The sequence below is a fragment of the Alligator mississippiensis genome, chromosome 1 (genome assembly GCF_030867095.1).
Source record: "Alligator mississippiensis isolate rAllMis1 chromosome 1, rAllMis1, whole genome shotgun sequence".
Taxonomy (NCBI): domain Eukaryota; kingdom Metazoa; phylum Chordata; order Crocodylia; family Alligatoridae; genus Alligator; species Alligator mississippiensis.
In genome coordinates this window covers 164,453,918-164,470,543 of record NC_081824.1, presented here as the reverse complement: position 1 = coordinate 164,470,543, position 16,626 = coordinate 164,453,918, and the positions used below count along the sequence as shown (strand labels likewise).

General features: G+C 42.0%; 1 long non-coding RNA gene across 3 annotated transcripts in view; it reads left to right on the top strand.

The window, feature by feature from the left end:
- Window positions 1-16,409, top strand: part of LOC109286441 (uncharacterized) — a 46,088-nt gene extending 29,679 nt beyond the window's left edge. Inside the window, exons 3-6 of one of the 3 annotated variants that reach the window (XR_002094479.2) lie at window positions 8,934-9,013; window positions 13,404-13,642; window positions 13,722-13,784; window positions 14,894-16,409. This is a non-coding gene — a long non-coding RNA (uncharacterized LOC109286441). The remainder of the gene's footprint in view (window positions 1-8,933; window positions 9,014-13,403; window positions 13,643-13,721; window positions 13,785-14,893) is intronic. The other 2 variants (XR_002094478.2, XR_002094477.2) reach the window with 2 other exon arrangements.
- The last annotated feature ends 217 nt before the right edge of the window (window positions 16,410-16,626 follow it).

Genomic DNA, 16,626 nt, shown 5'->3' with positions numbered 1-16,626 from the left:
CTATAGTGATGTAGCATCTCATGTAGATGTGCCCAGAGGGAAGTCCGTGCAGAATGCATTTAATCAGGTCCACCACTAGGGCATGATACCAAAGCAGACATCCTCTTTTTTCACCTCTCTGCAAGACCTCATTATTATATCCTATCCATACCATTCAAAGTATTACCCATGAACATCCATGGTCAATTCAGTTCATTTTAATTAAATCCATTACTGCCATGGACATCTATAGAAATGTGCTCAAATGGTGAGAAAAGGAAACAGTCAGGACTATATTACACGTAGGTATAAATTGCCCAGATTAGACTAGTCTCTCTGGGAGATGGATTCTCTTTATAGTTTTCTATATCTTCAGTATGGGAATACAAATTTTTGTTGGCTTCATTTATTGCATTAACACAATTCTGTCAGGTTATATCCAACTTGGTGCTCCATTATACAGTGGTAACGTCCACTTTTATGTAAGGCACTTCAATTTAATTTCAGAGGGCATTCTTCTAAGTTTTGAATCCAGTGCCCCTTGAAGTTAAAAGAAAAAATTCCCAATGATTTAAGTAACTATTGGGTCAAGCCCTACTTTGTCTATTCATAGGGTGAAAATAAAATTAATGTTCCTGCTATCCAATTGTTTCATTGCAGAATAGGTGGCTTCCAAAGCTGAATATTCAAGCATTCAGTAATCAAGAAATTCTAAGTTAAGTTTTCCCTACATGTCCTTCAGAATTTGACCCCTGTATATCTGTCACAGGCCGACTACGGGCTGTGAGTGTATCAGCCGTCAGGCTGCTGGGTTCAGGATCAAGGAGGCAAGTTGGGGGTGAAGTAAAGGCAAATTTACTTATAGCTTAGCATACAACAGTTAACAGAAAGGTTAATATGACAAACAGATAGTACAGTAATAAAGAACTAATAGTGAATAATAACAACAGATAGACAGAATGACAAAGAGTTCCCACATGGGGTTGGGAACTTATTGGCAGTCCCTCTATGCCAGGTGCACCCCAAGTTGTTCCAGCGAAGTCAGATGTCCCCGATCAATGCTATCCGAGGGGTCACCAGGAAGGTCCCTTGGTCAGGATCCAGTCCTCACTCACACTGGGAGTCCAGAGTCCAGGCTTGGTACAGCGATGGTCCTTCTGTCCCATCCTTCTAACTGACCACTTGACATGCACGTTCCTTTATGCCTTATCTTATGCTAATCTGTTGGCTTTAGAGACACTCACAATCTTGCCCTATAGCTGTTACCCTATGGGATCAAAAGGTGTTAGAAATTATCATGAAAGGTTACCACCTAAACTCGGGTTCACCCAATAAGCAAATTATACCACATTACTTTGAGGTTTGAAATTAGCATTACTCTGCCCAAAAACAACCCCTTGGTTTCTTATTCCTTGGAATGTGCTAATTATATTAGGCGGTGAGATCTTGTAATGGCTGACCTTTCAAAAACCTGTTAGATCAGTTAATCTTGTAGTTCTGCTTATTTTGGGGGCCCGTTATTAGTGCAAAGAGTTAGATTCAACACTTTGGTTAAATTGTGATAGACAAATTCCACTTGCAGGTTGCAAACTTGCAAGCTTTGCATTAGCTAATCTTAACTGCTAAACAAGTGCCTGAATATCTTCTACAGCATATATTTATTGCTCATGATAGTAACCCCTCTGGTTCTGGCTACCACAATATCACACATGATTTTGAACTGTCTAAAAACTGAAAGACTCAGTACAGCATTGGTTTATACCCAGATCACATTTGGAGCTCTTTTTGCTTGGGGAAGGTGTTGAAAGATAAATCAGCTCCAGTATATCAGTAACTCTTCGGAAAAGTCAGTTCACTCACTGCCCAGGGATACTGTCTAAGATGAACAAGTGTCAGCAGTAGTAAAGGTTGGTTCCAAATGAGCAAGTGTCCACCACTTAGAGGGGGAAGATGTTGCCCTATAGAAGGAGATAAAACTAAGCCCTCTAGCTTTTCTACCTATTCACTTGGTCACATGGGAATTTTTAGATTCCTGACTACAAGCATGTATTAGGCTCACTCTAGATACTCACATTCTGCTGTGTTATACAGCACCACTGCTGTGTAGACACAGGAACATTTAAAAAATACTGTGGCACTAGGGGTTGTGGTTCTCATGAGTTATTCAACTGCTCATAGGAAAGTACTCACTGTTGGATGTGAGGTATGAACACTAATATCTAGCTGGCAGCTAAGTGAGGTATTCTTATTACCTTTGTAGTCCCCTGAACACTTTGTAAAATCAGTCTCCTGCATAGTTCATATTTAATACCTGTCATGGACATAATGTGCACAAGTAGCCCACTGTGAACAGATTTGTGAACTGCAAAGCCATTTCCCTAGTAGGGTCATTGAGCATATGGAGAATTTTTTAGCTCTCAAATGCTGCATAAAATGGGAACCCAACATTTACTACACTTCACTATATACCCAACAAGTTTTTACTACACCACCTCCATATTAAATTATTCCTGAATTTTCCAGCTCTTCAGATGAGGGACCATCTATTTTTTTAGTGTTCATCATCCAGAGGATGCATCGGTAAATAAATAATTGAATTAAAAAGGAAGGGGACATACACAGCAAGCAGACTTTGTACTTCTCTTGTTTCCAGGAAATGCTGTCCCTGGGAATGTGGGCATAGAAAAGAAAGAAGCTATTCTGAATAATAAAAGCCATAGGTTTTACATGACTAAATCTCCCTTAGCTGTGCTGCATCTAAATGTTTATGTGTTCTAAAATCATTGTTGCTGAAATGATGAAAAATAAAGTTATCGAGCATCCAAATGTTTCTTTTGTTATATGTAATTTATTACCTACAAGTGATCCAGCTATAGTTACTACACTCATAATTCATATCTCCTAAATCCCACCTATCCTGAGTTCTAAGAAGTGGTTAATCAAACTTGTGCAGTGAAATGGGCCAACAGACATGTTGGCTGCAGCCAAGAAGCCCAAGCATCTGCATAGGCTATGCTGTTCCTCATTCAGTTTCTAACAAAGTGTGTGTATTGTGTTGTGTCAGTACTTGGCATGTGCTATCAGTGCTACTTATGTACTAGAGCAGTGACCTACCAGCTTCTGGTCATCATTTTTCTGCCAGGACAAAGGATATAGGGTGAGACTTTGACTGCTCCTGCTTTTGTTCTTACAAAAGATCTCTCCAGAAGTTTTTGTATTCTTGGTGCTCTAAAGAAATACCATCTTATCAAAACATATATTAGCATATACATCATTCCCTAGGGCTCACTAGTCCTAGGCTTATTTATCTTCAGGGCTATACTTTCCATTCTGTAGGGGAGGAAAAAATGGGTTGAAGGAACCCAGGCCAATTCTCTCCAATAGTCTCCAGGCCAGGAACCCTTTGCTAAGTAGTAACGGACAATGTTTTTCTGTCCTTTACTGCTTCCCTGGGGTGCTTCATTGCTTTCCTGCTTAGCAATCTTTCTCCTTTCCACTAAACTATTTAGAACTTCTGTGAACCTGTTTCTCTGCAACCTATCTGCAATTTTGCCTCTGCTGAAGTCTTTTATAACAATTGTTTTCCAAACAGCTACTTGGTCACAAGTAACCAGGTTCCCTTGTTAAACGTTTCTGGTATTTGGTTGTGGAGGTAATTTATTCTGTCACATAGCACCAATTTCAACCCAATGCAGGTGATATCAGGGACTAAGAAAGTCACACAGAAGAATAAATAACACATTTTTCATATGCCAAAAGATTGTTTAATCCATCAGCACATTTTTTATGAGCAACGTTAAAAGGGCTTATTGTCACAAAACTCTCATTGACTTCAGTCGGGGGTAGAGGTGAGCCAGCACTGAGTGTTGAAAATCCTTTCCTCTGTACACAAGCATAGATGGACTAATCCAACACTGAGATATAAAGTCAAGCCCAAGGTATGATAAACCAAACAAAAATCTTACCCACAGCACTTAAATATGTTCATTACAATGCTCAATAAGGCTAGGGTCAGTTATTCAAAAAGCCGGAGCTAAAGTTGATTCAATCTTTGCAGGTTAGTCTAACCTGCTAAGATGGAACTAATTTACAAGTGCACAGACATTCATGTTTAATTCTGGAAATGCAGGCACATGCTTGCAGTGGCTCAAGCTAGAAGCCAAGGGACATTAGAGTAGCCCTTCCTTCTGTTTGCAGCAGCCACAAAGCTAGAAGGAAGCAGGCCCTAAGCTAAGTATGATTGTGGAGGGGTTTAAACTCCAACTGTGACAGGGGGCCTTCTCAGGACCAGTTCACCATTGGCCTGCCCACCTGTCTCTGGGCTAACCACCCACTTCACTCACCTGCCATGTCTTGTTGTTTCTTAATTAGTTCTAATTAGGTGGGAGGCTGCCCATTCTTGCCCCGATGCCAGGGGGCACTATCTGCAGCTCCGTTCCTTCCCTACACCACAGCCCAAGCCTTGTAGATGGCATCCACCAGTAGTTTGCACTGGGTCTTTTATAAAACATACACACCAACAGACAAAAAAACCCTCATATTGGGCTCCAAGCCCTTGGCCCCCTCACTGGGACTCCACACTTCCACCCCTTGGGGCTCAGATGGCCACAGCCCTGCTTGGCCCTAGGGTCTTACACCCCCACACTGCCCCTTCATAGGGGCTCACTGGGGTCTGCCACTCTGTTCAGTTCAGATGGCCATAGCCCTGCCTGGCCCTCTGCCATGGGTATTACACTCTGTGAGGCTCAAGTGGCCATAGCCATGCCTGGCCCTCTCTCAGGGTTGCTGCAGCCACAGGACTCATGAAGAGCCTGGGTGCTGTTCCAGATCCCTCTGCTGACCTGGGCCTTGCCTCAGGATTCCCATGAGGCTGGGTTCCCCCTGAACTGGTTGAACCCACCAGGGATGTGGGGGCTGGGGTTATTGAGGCTCCCTGACTCGCCTTTCACCGGGGAGGTAACTGGCCTAGTATTTCCTGGGAGCTCCCACCCACCAGACTACCTACTCCTGGCAGGGTGCAATTTTAAGTCATGCCCAGGACCAAGAGCTTCCTGCTTCTACCTGCAGATGTTTCATTCAGCAGTTCAGCCAGGCAATGTTTCTGCCTGCTTGCCAGCAGTGAACTGCTCTGTTTATATAGGCGGCCATGGTTCTAAAATAGCCACCGCTATCAAGCACCTGCTGGCTGCTTGACATGGTCCTTAAAGTGGCAGGCACCAACAGTGCCCTGCCACAACCACCCTGGCCTGTAGGGACCCCAGCGAGGCTGTGCCTTGAGGTATAGGGTAGAAGCAGCTAGGGGTGTGTGAAATGGACCATATTTGATTCAGATTTGGCCTGAATTGGAGACAGTGATTTGATTTGTTGATTTGGAAGACTGTCCCAATTTGATTCAGCTAAATATTTTTTCGACATACCGCAAGGTACCAGGTGCAGCTCATGAATGCTGCAATGCTGGGGTGGATAGAGCACCCCACAGGAGTGGGCGGGGGGGTGGGCCCTGCATGCTTGGCAGCGAACTCAGAAATGGACTGGAAGTACTTCTGGTCCACTGCTGAGCATGCAGGGGACCCCCCCCCATGCTCCCCCAGCTTTGCAATCAGCTGCAGGGGGACCCTGGGTCCCCCCCAGACCCAGGAGGCACCAGTCACTGAACTGGCGGATGGGGGGGGGTCCCCCATTCGCTCTCCAGCAGACCTAGAGGTGGACTAGAAGTGCTTCTGGTTCACTTCCAGGTTCACTGCCAAGTGTGCTGGGGATTACCCTCCTCCCCTGCTCCTGTGGGAAGCTCCATCCACCCTACCATCTCAGCATTCACAAGCTATCTGGTACCTTGAGGTATGTAGAAAAAAACATGTAAAGCTGCGTCTATGTGTGAATCATCAAATCTTTCTGAAACTCTCCGAATTGATTCAGGGGGTTCTGATTCAATTCAGAGAGATTAAAGCATCTCCTGATTCATTGTAGAACTGGAAATGCAGCCCAGAATCAGGCTGAATCTCCACCAAATCAAACCAGCAACTGAAGCTTCGCACAGCCCTAGAAGCAGCCCTTAATAGGTTTGCCCCTAAGGCCAGACACTGGCTGGGCCAGCACCTCAGGCTGGGGGCAAGGGGAGGGAATTAAACTCCCCTGTCTCTGGGTATGGGACCCCAGTTGGGGTCCATCCAGCTTTCCCTCCTCTTGTTCAGCAGCTGAGGGCCTGGACAGAGCCAGCTGACATGGCTCTGTTATTTGCCCAGGGCTGGGGCTGGGGCTGCAGCATGGGCTGCAGGGCTGAATCCAGCTGGCCTGTGGGCATTGCTGAGGGCAGAGGCATTGGGGCAAGTGGAGCTGGGGCCACAGAGCTGTATGATCAGACTGCTCCTGGCTCCCTGTGTTGCCCTGAGGGGTCAGGCCAATGCTCGGGATCTCAATATTGAGCTGTTAGGAGGGTGTGGTGTACAATTCCACATGCACACATAAAAATCAATTAAGCACACATACACTTACTAGGTGCATACACCCCCACTAGGCATAAACACTCACACTAGAAACTCAGATACACACACGTCCAAAATAACTAGTCTAGGTACATGCACACCTATCACCAGTTTAAGCCCATACATGCTACACACACCAAATTTAGACAGAATCAGTTTTCAACACCTGCACGTCCAATACACATACGTGGATTACTAATTCATATACCACACACACAATGATATCAATATATGTATACATATGTATATTTACTAATTCACACACATACCCCTTTTTCCTTCTCATGGGATCTTATAAAATAGAAATAAAACCTGAAAATTCTTAAAGTATTAGGAAGTTCATGCTGGTCACTCACTGTATTCATGAAAAGAATTACATTTTGTCTGAATAACTCTGCCTCATTTTAGAGTCTCAGTGAACACTTGTATTTAGGTAGTCCCATAAGATTGGCAGAGATTCAGGTTCCCAAATGTTTAAATATTTATTGGTCTAACTGCATTTGATAGTTTGGTGACAGGATTTGCTTTCATTTTTAATTAAGTATTTAATCATTAATTATTATTGATTTACCCATTGACCTCAAGAAAATGAGTTTAAGACAGTACAGGATTTCAGATTCATCTATTGAGACTCCTTAATCTTGTGAGTACTGACTGGGTTAAGATACAAAGCAAATCACTATTATATATAAATAAAAAAAGCCCCCGATATTCTACTGTTAGGGATCTACCAATTCCCAACTCCTTAACTTTGTTCAGCCCTAATAGTTAGAATATGAATCTCCCTCTCCTAGGCTAAGTCCATTACCCACTAGACTATTATGTAAAAGGTGAGTACCACCATTAGCTTCTCACCCTCAAAACAACTTCATCTTCTGGATCCCATCTGGATGGGAATACTAAATATGCAGCCCTTAACCAAGGCACCTAAATTCCAGCTATGGGGTGGGGGGCGGGGGGGCTAGCAGGGCCTGCAGCAGGGCTTGGTGGGGTTCAGGAGGGTTTGGCAGAATTAGGATGGCTACTGGGGTCCATTAGAGGGTTTACTTAGACTGGGTTGACCATTTTTATATTTTTCTAACCTTCCTGAACTTCTGTAAATTTCACATTTGAGACTGACTTAACTAAGTATATGCTCCACATCAGGGTGCACTAAGTTAGATCAGGTGGTCATTTTTAATGCAATCTAACCTCCCTGGACATCTGTATATACCATCAGAGTCTGTGCTCTCGTGATTACCTTCTGGAAGTGCCTAATGCTTTCTGGGCATGTCTATATGTGCGTTTACACATGCCTAAACTCAATGTGCATTAGCTTAATGCACATTAAGGTGATTTATGTGCATATCTAGATGTGTACGCATTAACTCAGGTGCGTGGACCAACTTGTCACTAAAGTTAGTCCCAAGTAAATGGACACACTACATTAATGTACACTGCATTAATGTACTTTAGCATATCTACATGCTCGCTAACGTGATTTAGCTATTTGGGCATAAGTTTGCTACCTGCTTTATGCAGGTATCAAATTTAGGCTTGAATCATCTTAAATAGCCATTTTTAAGGTGCACTAAAGGTGCACACATGTAGATCTGCACCCTTAATGAGCCTTAATTAGGGGTAATGTGCATGAAATGTGCACGTGTAGACATACCCTCCATGTTTCTTTATATCATTGTCCTGGGGCCAGGAACCCAATTTTGTATGTGCTGTGATACCTAAATTGGAAGCATGGAAGGAAAAAAATGTTTTTTTCCCTATGCCTACCAGAAGCTGGCAGTTATATGGTAAGGAGAAAGTTCATACCATTGTTCCTCAACAATTAGTGCATTATATTTAGGGTTCTTAAATATGCGGTTGTTAATTATTAAATCATTGGAACGCCAGGCTTGATTACTACTGTATTTGCATACCACAGATCCTTATGTAAGTCACACATCTTGTTTTCAGAAGGCAGAATGTTTGATCACTATTACAATGGGTCATAACAATCCCATTAAAGCTAAACAGTGGGTGGAAAGAAATCAAAAGAAAAAATAACTATATTGTTTTTGTCTGTTCTCCAGTGAACTCTGTGCACTGGTCTTTGTTCTACTTTGAGCTCCAGTGAGCAAGGCTGTGCAAAGAGAGCATCTCGTAGGTTCACGGATAGTCTTCTCCTCAATCAGGGGCCATATCACCAGGCAATCTGGTTTGCCAGGGCTTTTGCAAATATCCTGTCATCAACATTATATAGCAAAATATGAGAAACATTTTCAGTGGTACTACTTTTATTATTAATATAATTTATTTCCATTTACAAAAAATGAAAATGTTCCTTATCCAGAGCCCCATGAGCATGAACAACCTTTACAAAACACAATTAATTAATACAATTATAGTTATGTCTCTGAATGTGGGAGGAAACACTTTCTTTATTGAAGAATGAGAATAAGGTTTCAGCAGGGTAATATTATATCTTTATGTTTAAAGGGAATTCAATACTCACCCGATCTCAGCCTGATGTGTTACTGAAATGAGATCATCAATTACTGTCTGCTTTTCTTCTTGAGGTAATGCTTATTTAAATTGTTCCTGATTTCTTTTGACAGTTTGAGCAAATGCAATTTTCATAAAAAGGATTTTTACTGCTTTCAGTTCTTGCTTCAATATATAATTTCTAATAGAATTTTTAAGACTTTGGTTATTTTTTTATTCTTTAATGCCCGCTGATGTGGATGCACTCAGACTGCTGCATTTTAGGACTTTTCACTATTGGGGTTTGATTAAATGTGCTATTAGTCATCTCCATTTATTCCAAATCTGGAAAGTCTCTTTTAAGCATAAGCATTCCGGCTTTATCTGTTTGTCAAGAAAAGCTCATTTTTCATTGATGGTTTTCTTTTTCACTAGTAAAGAGAGGGACAGCTCTATAAAGAGCTTCACAATTATCCATAAATGATAATGACCAGTGTCCATCAACCACCCAAGAGGCCACAATACCTACTCATTGCTTTTTCCAAATGAACACACATCAACAGCATGATGATACAAAAGATACAAATAAAAGTTTCCAGCTAAACATTACTAGTGTTCCGTAAGTATCTTAGTCTTTTCTGCCAGTGCAGAACAGATTATCCTAAATAAAGTACATCCTTTGTGTTCAGGAAACAAACTGTAACAAATTGATTTGCATACCAATTTTGCTATTAGTCAGGATATAAATACATACATTCTCAACCATTCAAATGCCACTGCAGTTCTAGTGCCACACAGCATCACCTCACTGTGTTTGTTGATGTGCTGCAAAAAAGGGCAGTGAAGGCAATATATTCAGAGGTATAAAAAAGCTTCAATACCACACATTGGGTGTTTGTTTTCAAGGAGGACCTGAAAATACCAATTTAGTATTCTGTGCCAAAATTTGCCTGAAGGATGGGAAAACTTCCAAATGGACAAAGGTTGAAATAATTGCACTATTTAGAGAAGGGATGTGTCAAGTGTATGCAGAATAATAAATTGTAGAGGAAAGATAGATTAGGCGCATATATTCAGTATTTTCATAATACAAGAACAAAGGGATGAGACAGTGAGTGTTCATACTTAAGAAATTCATTTTGACAAAACCATCCAGGGTTACACTTGTTTGGATTAAAAAACAAATAGTTTGGAGCGGATATGAAGGCTCATGTTTATGCAAATAAAGTAACCTCAGAGTAAGGGGTTTAGAATGAAGTGCTCTCTATGGACAGGTTATTCTATACTTCCTACTGGAAGGTTTCTTATACTGTGTTGTGAAGCATTCAGTTTTGGCCACAGGGGGAGGGTAGATATTAGAACGTGGATCTGGCATAGTGTAGCAGGTTCTTAGTCCCTAATCTTCTAACAGCTTCTGGGCATTCTGCCCTGAGTTTCCTGATTTCAGTATTGGGTATTATTTTAAATTAATTGTTATTAATATGAAAGTGTGTGTAGTTTGACAATCAGTGGAACAGGTTTGGTATGCAGTGCTTTGCAACTGTCTCTGTGTCATTTTGCATTTGCTTTATCAACCAAACTGGTGTCTGTTTATGTTTCTGAAATAGACAAGCAAAGGTTTAAAATCGTGATAAATATATTTAAATATCCACAGGTGTCAGAAAGCAATGATAGTCATTCTTATGCAATATTGAGAAATCAAATTAAAACAATTGTTCTGAAATGGATGCCTCAGCATAGTTATTAACTATATCATCTCTACAATCATAACTTTCCTTGGCCATGAAACCCATTACACATTGGCTGCTATATTGATTCCCCAATGGCATGATTCTTTATGGCCACATACCTTTCCATGTTTGCTGTACTGTGGGGCAAATACAGATACTACCTCTTTCAAGAATGGTTTCTAAATCAATGCCAGCCATAACATAATTATTGGTACTATTCTAAGCAATTTGTTTAGCTGGCTTAACTAACCTGTGATGGCATTGACTCTTCAGAGCTGGCCTAAGCAAGACATTCTCACTCAGTTTTAACTCTGTCCTTACCAAAATAAAGTCATACTCTGGGTTTAGCAGAGTGACATGACAAATAAAAAATGATTGTGTGAAAACAAATTCTACTTAAGGCACATTTTCCATAAAACCATGGATCCAGCAGTAACCACTTCTGGGCAGGCATCTACACATGCAGGGAAGCAGGAGCAGATTTGCTTCTAATGGCAGCAAACTGCTCCTTCTTCCTGAGGCCCTGAAATGGGCCCCTGCCACCACCAGGGACAGCTCTAGGCTCCCCTGGGGTGCTACACTAGGGCCTGGCAGGGAGCACTGGGCCAGGAGATAGCTGTCTCCTGGCTGGGGCTGGGACATTATACCCTGTTCCCTAGGGTTGCCTGCTGCTGGGGGGTGGGCAATGTCCCCCTGTCCCAGTAGCAGGGAGCTCCTGGCCCTGGCTCCCTGATCCAGGGCAGGAGATTTGGAAAGAGCTTCAGGGCAGGGGCAGGCCCCAGCCCCCTGTCCCAAACCAGCAGTGGGACAGCTAGCAACTAGCTCACTTCTAACTGCCCCACTGGCAGATTGGGGTAGGGGGCCGCGATCTACCCCACCCCTGCAGCTCTTTCTAAGATCCATGCCTTGATCACCCTATCGGGGCATGGGGCTGAGACCTGCCCCAAACCAGGACAGTTCCTAGCCTCCACCCCACATTCAGGGTAGAGGATGAGGAGTCTGTTCCTCACTCAGCTCTGCAAGCATGGGGCAGGGTGGGAAACAAGCTGGGGATCTTGTTCCCTGATGAGCTCTGTGAGCAGGCAGCTGAGTGGGGAAGAGGCTCTGGAGCTTGTTCCCCACTCAGCTCCACTAGTGCAGAGCAGGATGGTGAAAAGGCTGGGGAGCTTGTTCCCCGCTCAGCTCTGGAAGTGCAGAGCTGATGGGGAAGAGGCTGGGAAGCATGTTCAGTGTGGGGAACAAGCTCCCTAGTCTCTCCCCTTCCCAGCTTCATGCTCATGGAACTAGGTGGGGAACAAGCTCCCCAACCCCTGCCAGCAGGGAACTCCCAGTGTGAGCTCTGCACTTTTGGGGCCACACTGGGAGACCCTTATCTCCTGTGGTTGTGGGGCTGGTGCTGGGAACCCCCAATTGCAATGGTGGAGTGGGGGTGGGACATAAGGATCTCTCAGCCCCTGCTCTCCAGTCATGATCTCAGAGCTAGGGGGCTTGGAGCTCCCTGCTGCCGGGGCAGGGGGACGTAGTTCCCACCTGGGCTTTGGTGGTGGAGCCTGCCCTGGCAGCAGGCAGCAAATTGGTGCAGGGAACAATCTCCCACCCCCTGGTGGATGGCTACTTGGGAGTAGATTTGCTCCTGATCTACATGAGTGCTACTGCACCATTACTAATCAAAAGTAAGTTTGCTACTTGCATTTGCAGGTAGCAATTTTACTCATGATTAGTGAGGTTTACTGCATAGCAGGCATGTGAAGACTTGCTTACTGCACAGTAAACTATGCTACTGCGCAGTTAAGCATCTCATGTAGATGCTCCCACAGAGTGTTTAGTTCTGTCAGCTATGCTCCCTCCCTCCTGAGCCATGTACGAATATAAATCTTACTCTCAAGCCTGGACTCAGCCATTGTGGGAATTTTAAAAAAGCCTTTTTACAACTATTCATCAGTGTAGCCAGTTGGGATGGATAGGCAGGGGTGTCTGCACAACTTCTGGGGCTCACATCTGATAGAATCCTGTTTTGCTTGCTAAAAATTTGGATATGCATTTCGTTGTGGTAATTTGGTACTGTGACCGGAATATACAGTTGTTCTCAGCAAGCAGACACATTGGTTAGTATCCTGGAATATGATTTTGCATATATTTTTACACAGCAAATGAAGAATAATGAAAATATTTTTATCTCCTGAATGCAAACATTTGGAATGAACAAATCAAACCAATATATTCTACCACCAAGGAAAGCTACAGTAGTTTACTAATGAATATGTAATGCCTACATTAACATTTTTATTAGGCTCAAGTCATCATTTTGTTTCACAGCCATAAACACAGTGGACCATGCATGAAATTACTACTTTTTCAAGAGAATGAGTTGTGTCGCTAGTTGTAAAGGCTGTAAACCTTTGCTTAACTACTGTGCTCGTTGCTCTAATAAGTTTCTTTGCTATAGCTTTTCTTTTCTATTAGCTTGGTACCATATAGTGTGTTAGTAATGACTCTAGCATGTTTTAGGATAACTCATTTATTTAACTAACACCAAGAAATAACTGATTCAGTGATCATGGTATTAATTCTGCTGTAATTGATCTGAGAGAAGTTCCCATTCTTGAATCTGAAACTGTCTCTATGTGAGAGTCTGAGGTGGTTCTCAATTCTGGAATGCACACAACGTGTGACAATTTCCTGATGAGACTTTTAACTCTGCAGCACAAGTATCACCTATTTATTCTGATATGGCTGTTGCTTGTCCTACTTGCAGAACTTTCTACATTTAAATAAATAAATGAATAAAAGTGTCATGGATAGGCAAAGAGGAAAGAATTACTTGATGTTGGACAAGAATTTCACAACATTACCTTCATGGATATGACATGTGGAAATGATGAGACATATTGTACGTTTTGAATTCCAAGGAGTTTGCAGGGAGATACTAAAGCCATAGCACTATGCTGAAGCTTCATATCTGGAGAGCGGTTCACAGATGCCCACAGTTGTGTAGTAAGTCACATTCATATTTCCAAAACTATCCAGCACCCAATATTTCACTGATACTCATCCACTCTTCTGTTTCTTCAAGTCTAATGTATCATGGAGTTTTTGAGAAGAACAGTTTCTAGATGGAACAATGTCTTAAACAAAGGTATTTCATCAGGATTTTTTTTTTTTTTTTTTTTTTTTTATGTTTTGGTTTGTGAAAAAAAACTGCAAGTGCATTTATATGTTCATTGTGAGTCTGGGCCATGTGAGAGACCTGTTAGGCTCCTCTTTACTTTCTGGATGTGATAAATGTACACACCCTGTGTAAAAAGAGTGAACTCCCTTTTTAACTTGGAAATGTTATTCAGTATCCTGCAGAAATGGCAGGGGCTAATGGCAGGACACTAGAAAATAGGGACATCTAAGGTTCTTGGCAACTCCTCTGTAAAGGAATCAGGGGGAAGAGAAAAGTAAGGATGCGCCAAGACTGCTGAAGAAAGGCATGCATTTTTGTGAAACAAAACCAGGAGTAAAAAATAGAGGGACTGATGGTCTGATTTGCTTGTTGTTCTGTAAAATTTTGGCTGAGGAAAGACACCTGAATTTCTTGCAGCACTAAGCCTAAGAAGTAAAGTAAAAATACAGATTTTTTATTAATTTATTTTTAAAACTTGTCTAAAATGAAGTGCATGTGGCCTCTTGCTTGGCCAAGAGGCTGAAATATGATAGCAGAGAGTGTCTGTTCAGTAATGATTGTTGATCCCATTAGTTGTTTGCTTTGATCATATATCTCAGAACTGGATTATAAACATCCACCAACATTCAGCTAATATATTGGTGTGTGAAAAAAAGGTGAGGTTGCTCATATAAAAGAATACATTTTTCAAAATTGAGGGGGAGTTCAAAGTTCTTTCAGGGAATCTTCAAACACTGTTCTCTCAATTGCTTTTATTACACTGGCAAAATCACTTTGAAAATGAGAAAAGAAGGAAAAGTTTTCTCAACAAAAGTGAGAAAAGTTTGTTTTGTTTTGGTTTTTTAACATTAAAAGGTCTCAAGTGATCACTGTTTCAGTTAATTGGTTGGTAAAGAGTAAAGTAAGTAATTGACATATTTTAAGGAAACTCAGATCAAACTAGCAATTTTGTTGGAGTGTTTTTAGTTTAAAAAAAACCCATCCTTTTAGCCTAACTTACCCTTACCTTACAGATGCATTCAGAGGAACATATAGATACTGGTGAGAATGATCCTGACATGCTATTTTTGTTTCAGATTAATGAAGGATCATGAAAAACAGGTGCAGAAGAGGTTTGCAGCTATATTTGATCTGCCTGCCTGCCTGCCTGCATGTGGATTGTTACTACAGTAGGATTAGAAGTGCTGGGTTTGATGTCAGAAGTCTTATTACTCACATGATTATTAATTATGTCTCTCAATCAGGGAAGCTGAGCAACAAGGCTCAGGAGATTTGCCCCTCTCTGACTCTGATATAGCATCAGCATGCCCTCTATCCTCAAAGGATCATTAAGGGGTCACACTGAACCCTTTGAATTAGCAATAATGGAGCTCTTGCTGCAAGCAGCAAAGTTGTCCAGTTCTGGAGGCTGCTCTCCCCAAGCTCAGAGGTTTGACATGAGGCACAGGGAGTCTGAATTCCTGTCTCATGAGAAATAGGTGAAGGTTAGCAAATGTTGCTATCTGCATGCAAAATTAACGGGTATGCTCCTCTCTGCTATAAATAAGAAACATCCACTCCTAAGGGGCTGTTGACTTGTTCTATTAGGAACAATATCATTCTTCAGCATAAGAGCATTTAAGCTCATTGACAGGCACAGCAACTGTCCACATTTGTCATATCACCTGATGTCATCACCAGGCAAAAAAGCTAATGAAAGAATGAATTCATCGGGAATGTGTGTAGATATAATGAATGCAACTCACACATTTAATCCATCCACATGTCCTGTGTGAGTAGACCACTGCTGATGTAATGAAAAACAAGGTAGGTACACAATGTAAACAGACCATATCAGAATAGAACCATTCTGGACACACCTACACGTGATGCTATGTCACCATTGTGACACGCTATGGCGACATAGTGTCCATGGGTGTCTACACGTGACCAGCAACTCCCCCATTATAGTGCGCCGCTATGACAAAGTAGTTGCTAAAAATAACCATGTGCCGTGCCTACAGCACAGTACAGGCGGTTACTGTGCCATGCTTTAGTACTCCCAAAAGGAAGTACTAAATCATGGCGCTGTAACAACATCACCGTGGGGCAACATGTAGATGTGCCATCACAGAATGATGAAATCATTATTCTTCTGTATACTGCTTATTAGTACATGCAATCTGTTGCATAAGAATCCAAAATAATGGATAAGGGACACTCCACTCATTTTATGATAGGGAATAACGCAGATGGAAAATAATTGACAATGCTGCAAGAAACGGGCTCATAATGTCCACAGACTGACTTTGTGCACTTGTCTTGTGCTGCATTCATTCACAGGTTCATCCTTAAAAACAAATATCTAGAAGTGTGCATGTCCTAATCAAGATTACTGTTGCTTCCCAGCAGCAGGTGCCACCTGCCAGTTCCATCAAACCAGAAGATTTACTGGACTGTACAGTTCAGTGGGTTGCCAAGGGCCATGTCACTACAAATGAGTGTATTGTCTGTTCTGTTTGCTCAAATGTCTAGCATACCTTACAGTGGTCTGTTTACTACTAGTGCCTAAGAGCTGTGATATTGGGTGGTTAATAAAAATATTCAAGTAAATTCCCTGTATCTCTTATATTTAAATTTGTCATACTATGCATCTGAAAACTACATTAATCACAGATGTCTCATGTTATAGAACTTGACAGCATGCTGCTGACTCTTCCATTTGAACGTAATTCTGTGGCCACATCTCAAAAAGGAAACTTGCTGAAGAACTGCAACATCTGCTGCTCATGTCCATCACAATGAGTCCATGAACTTATTCATATGACAT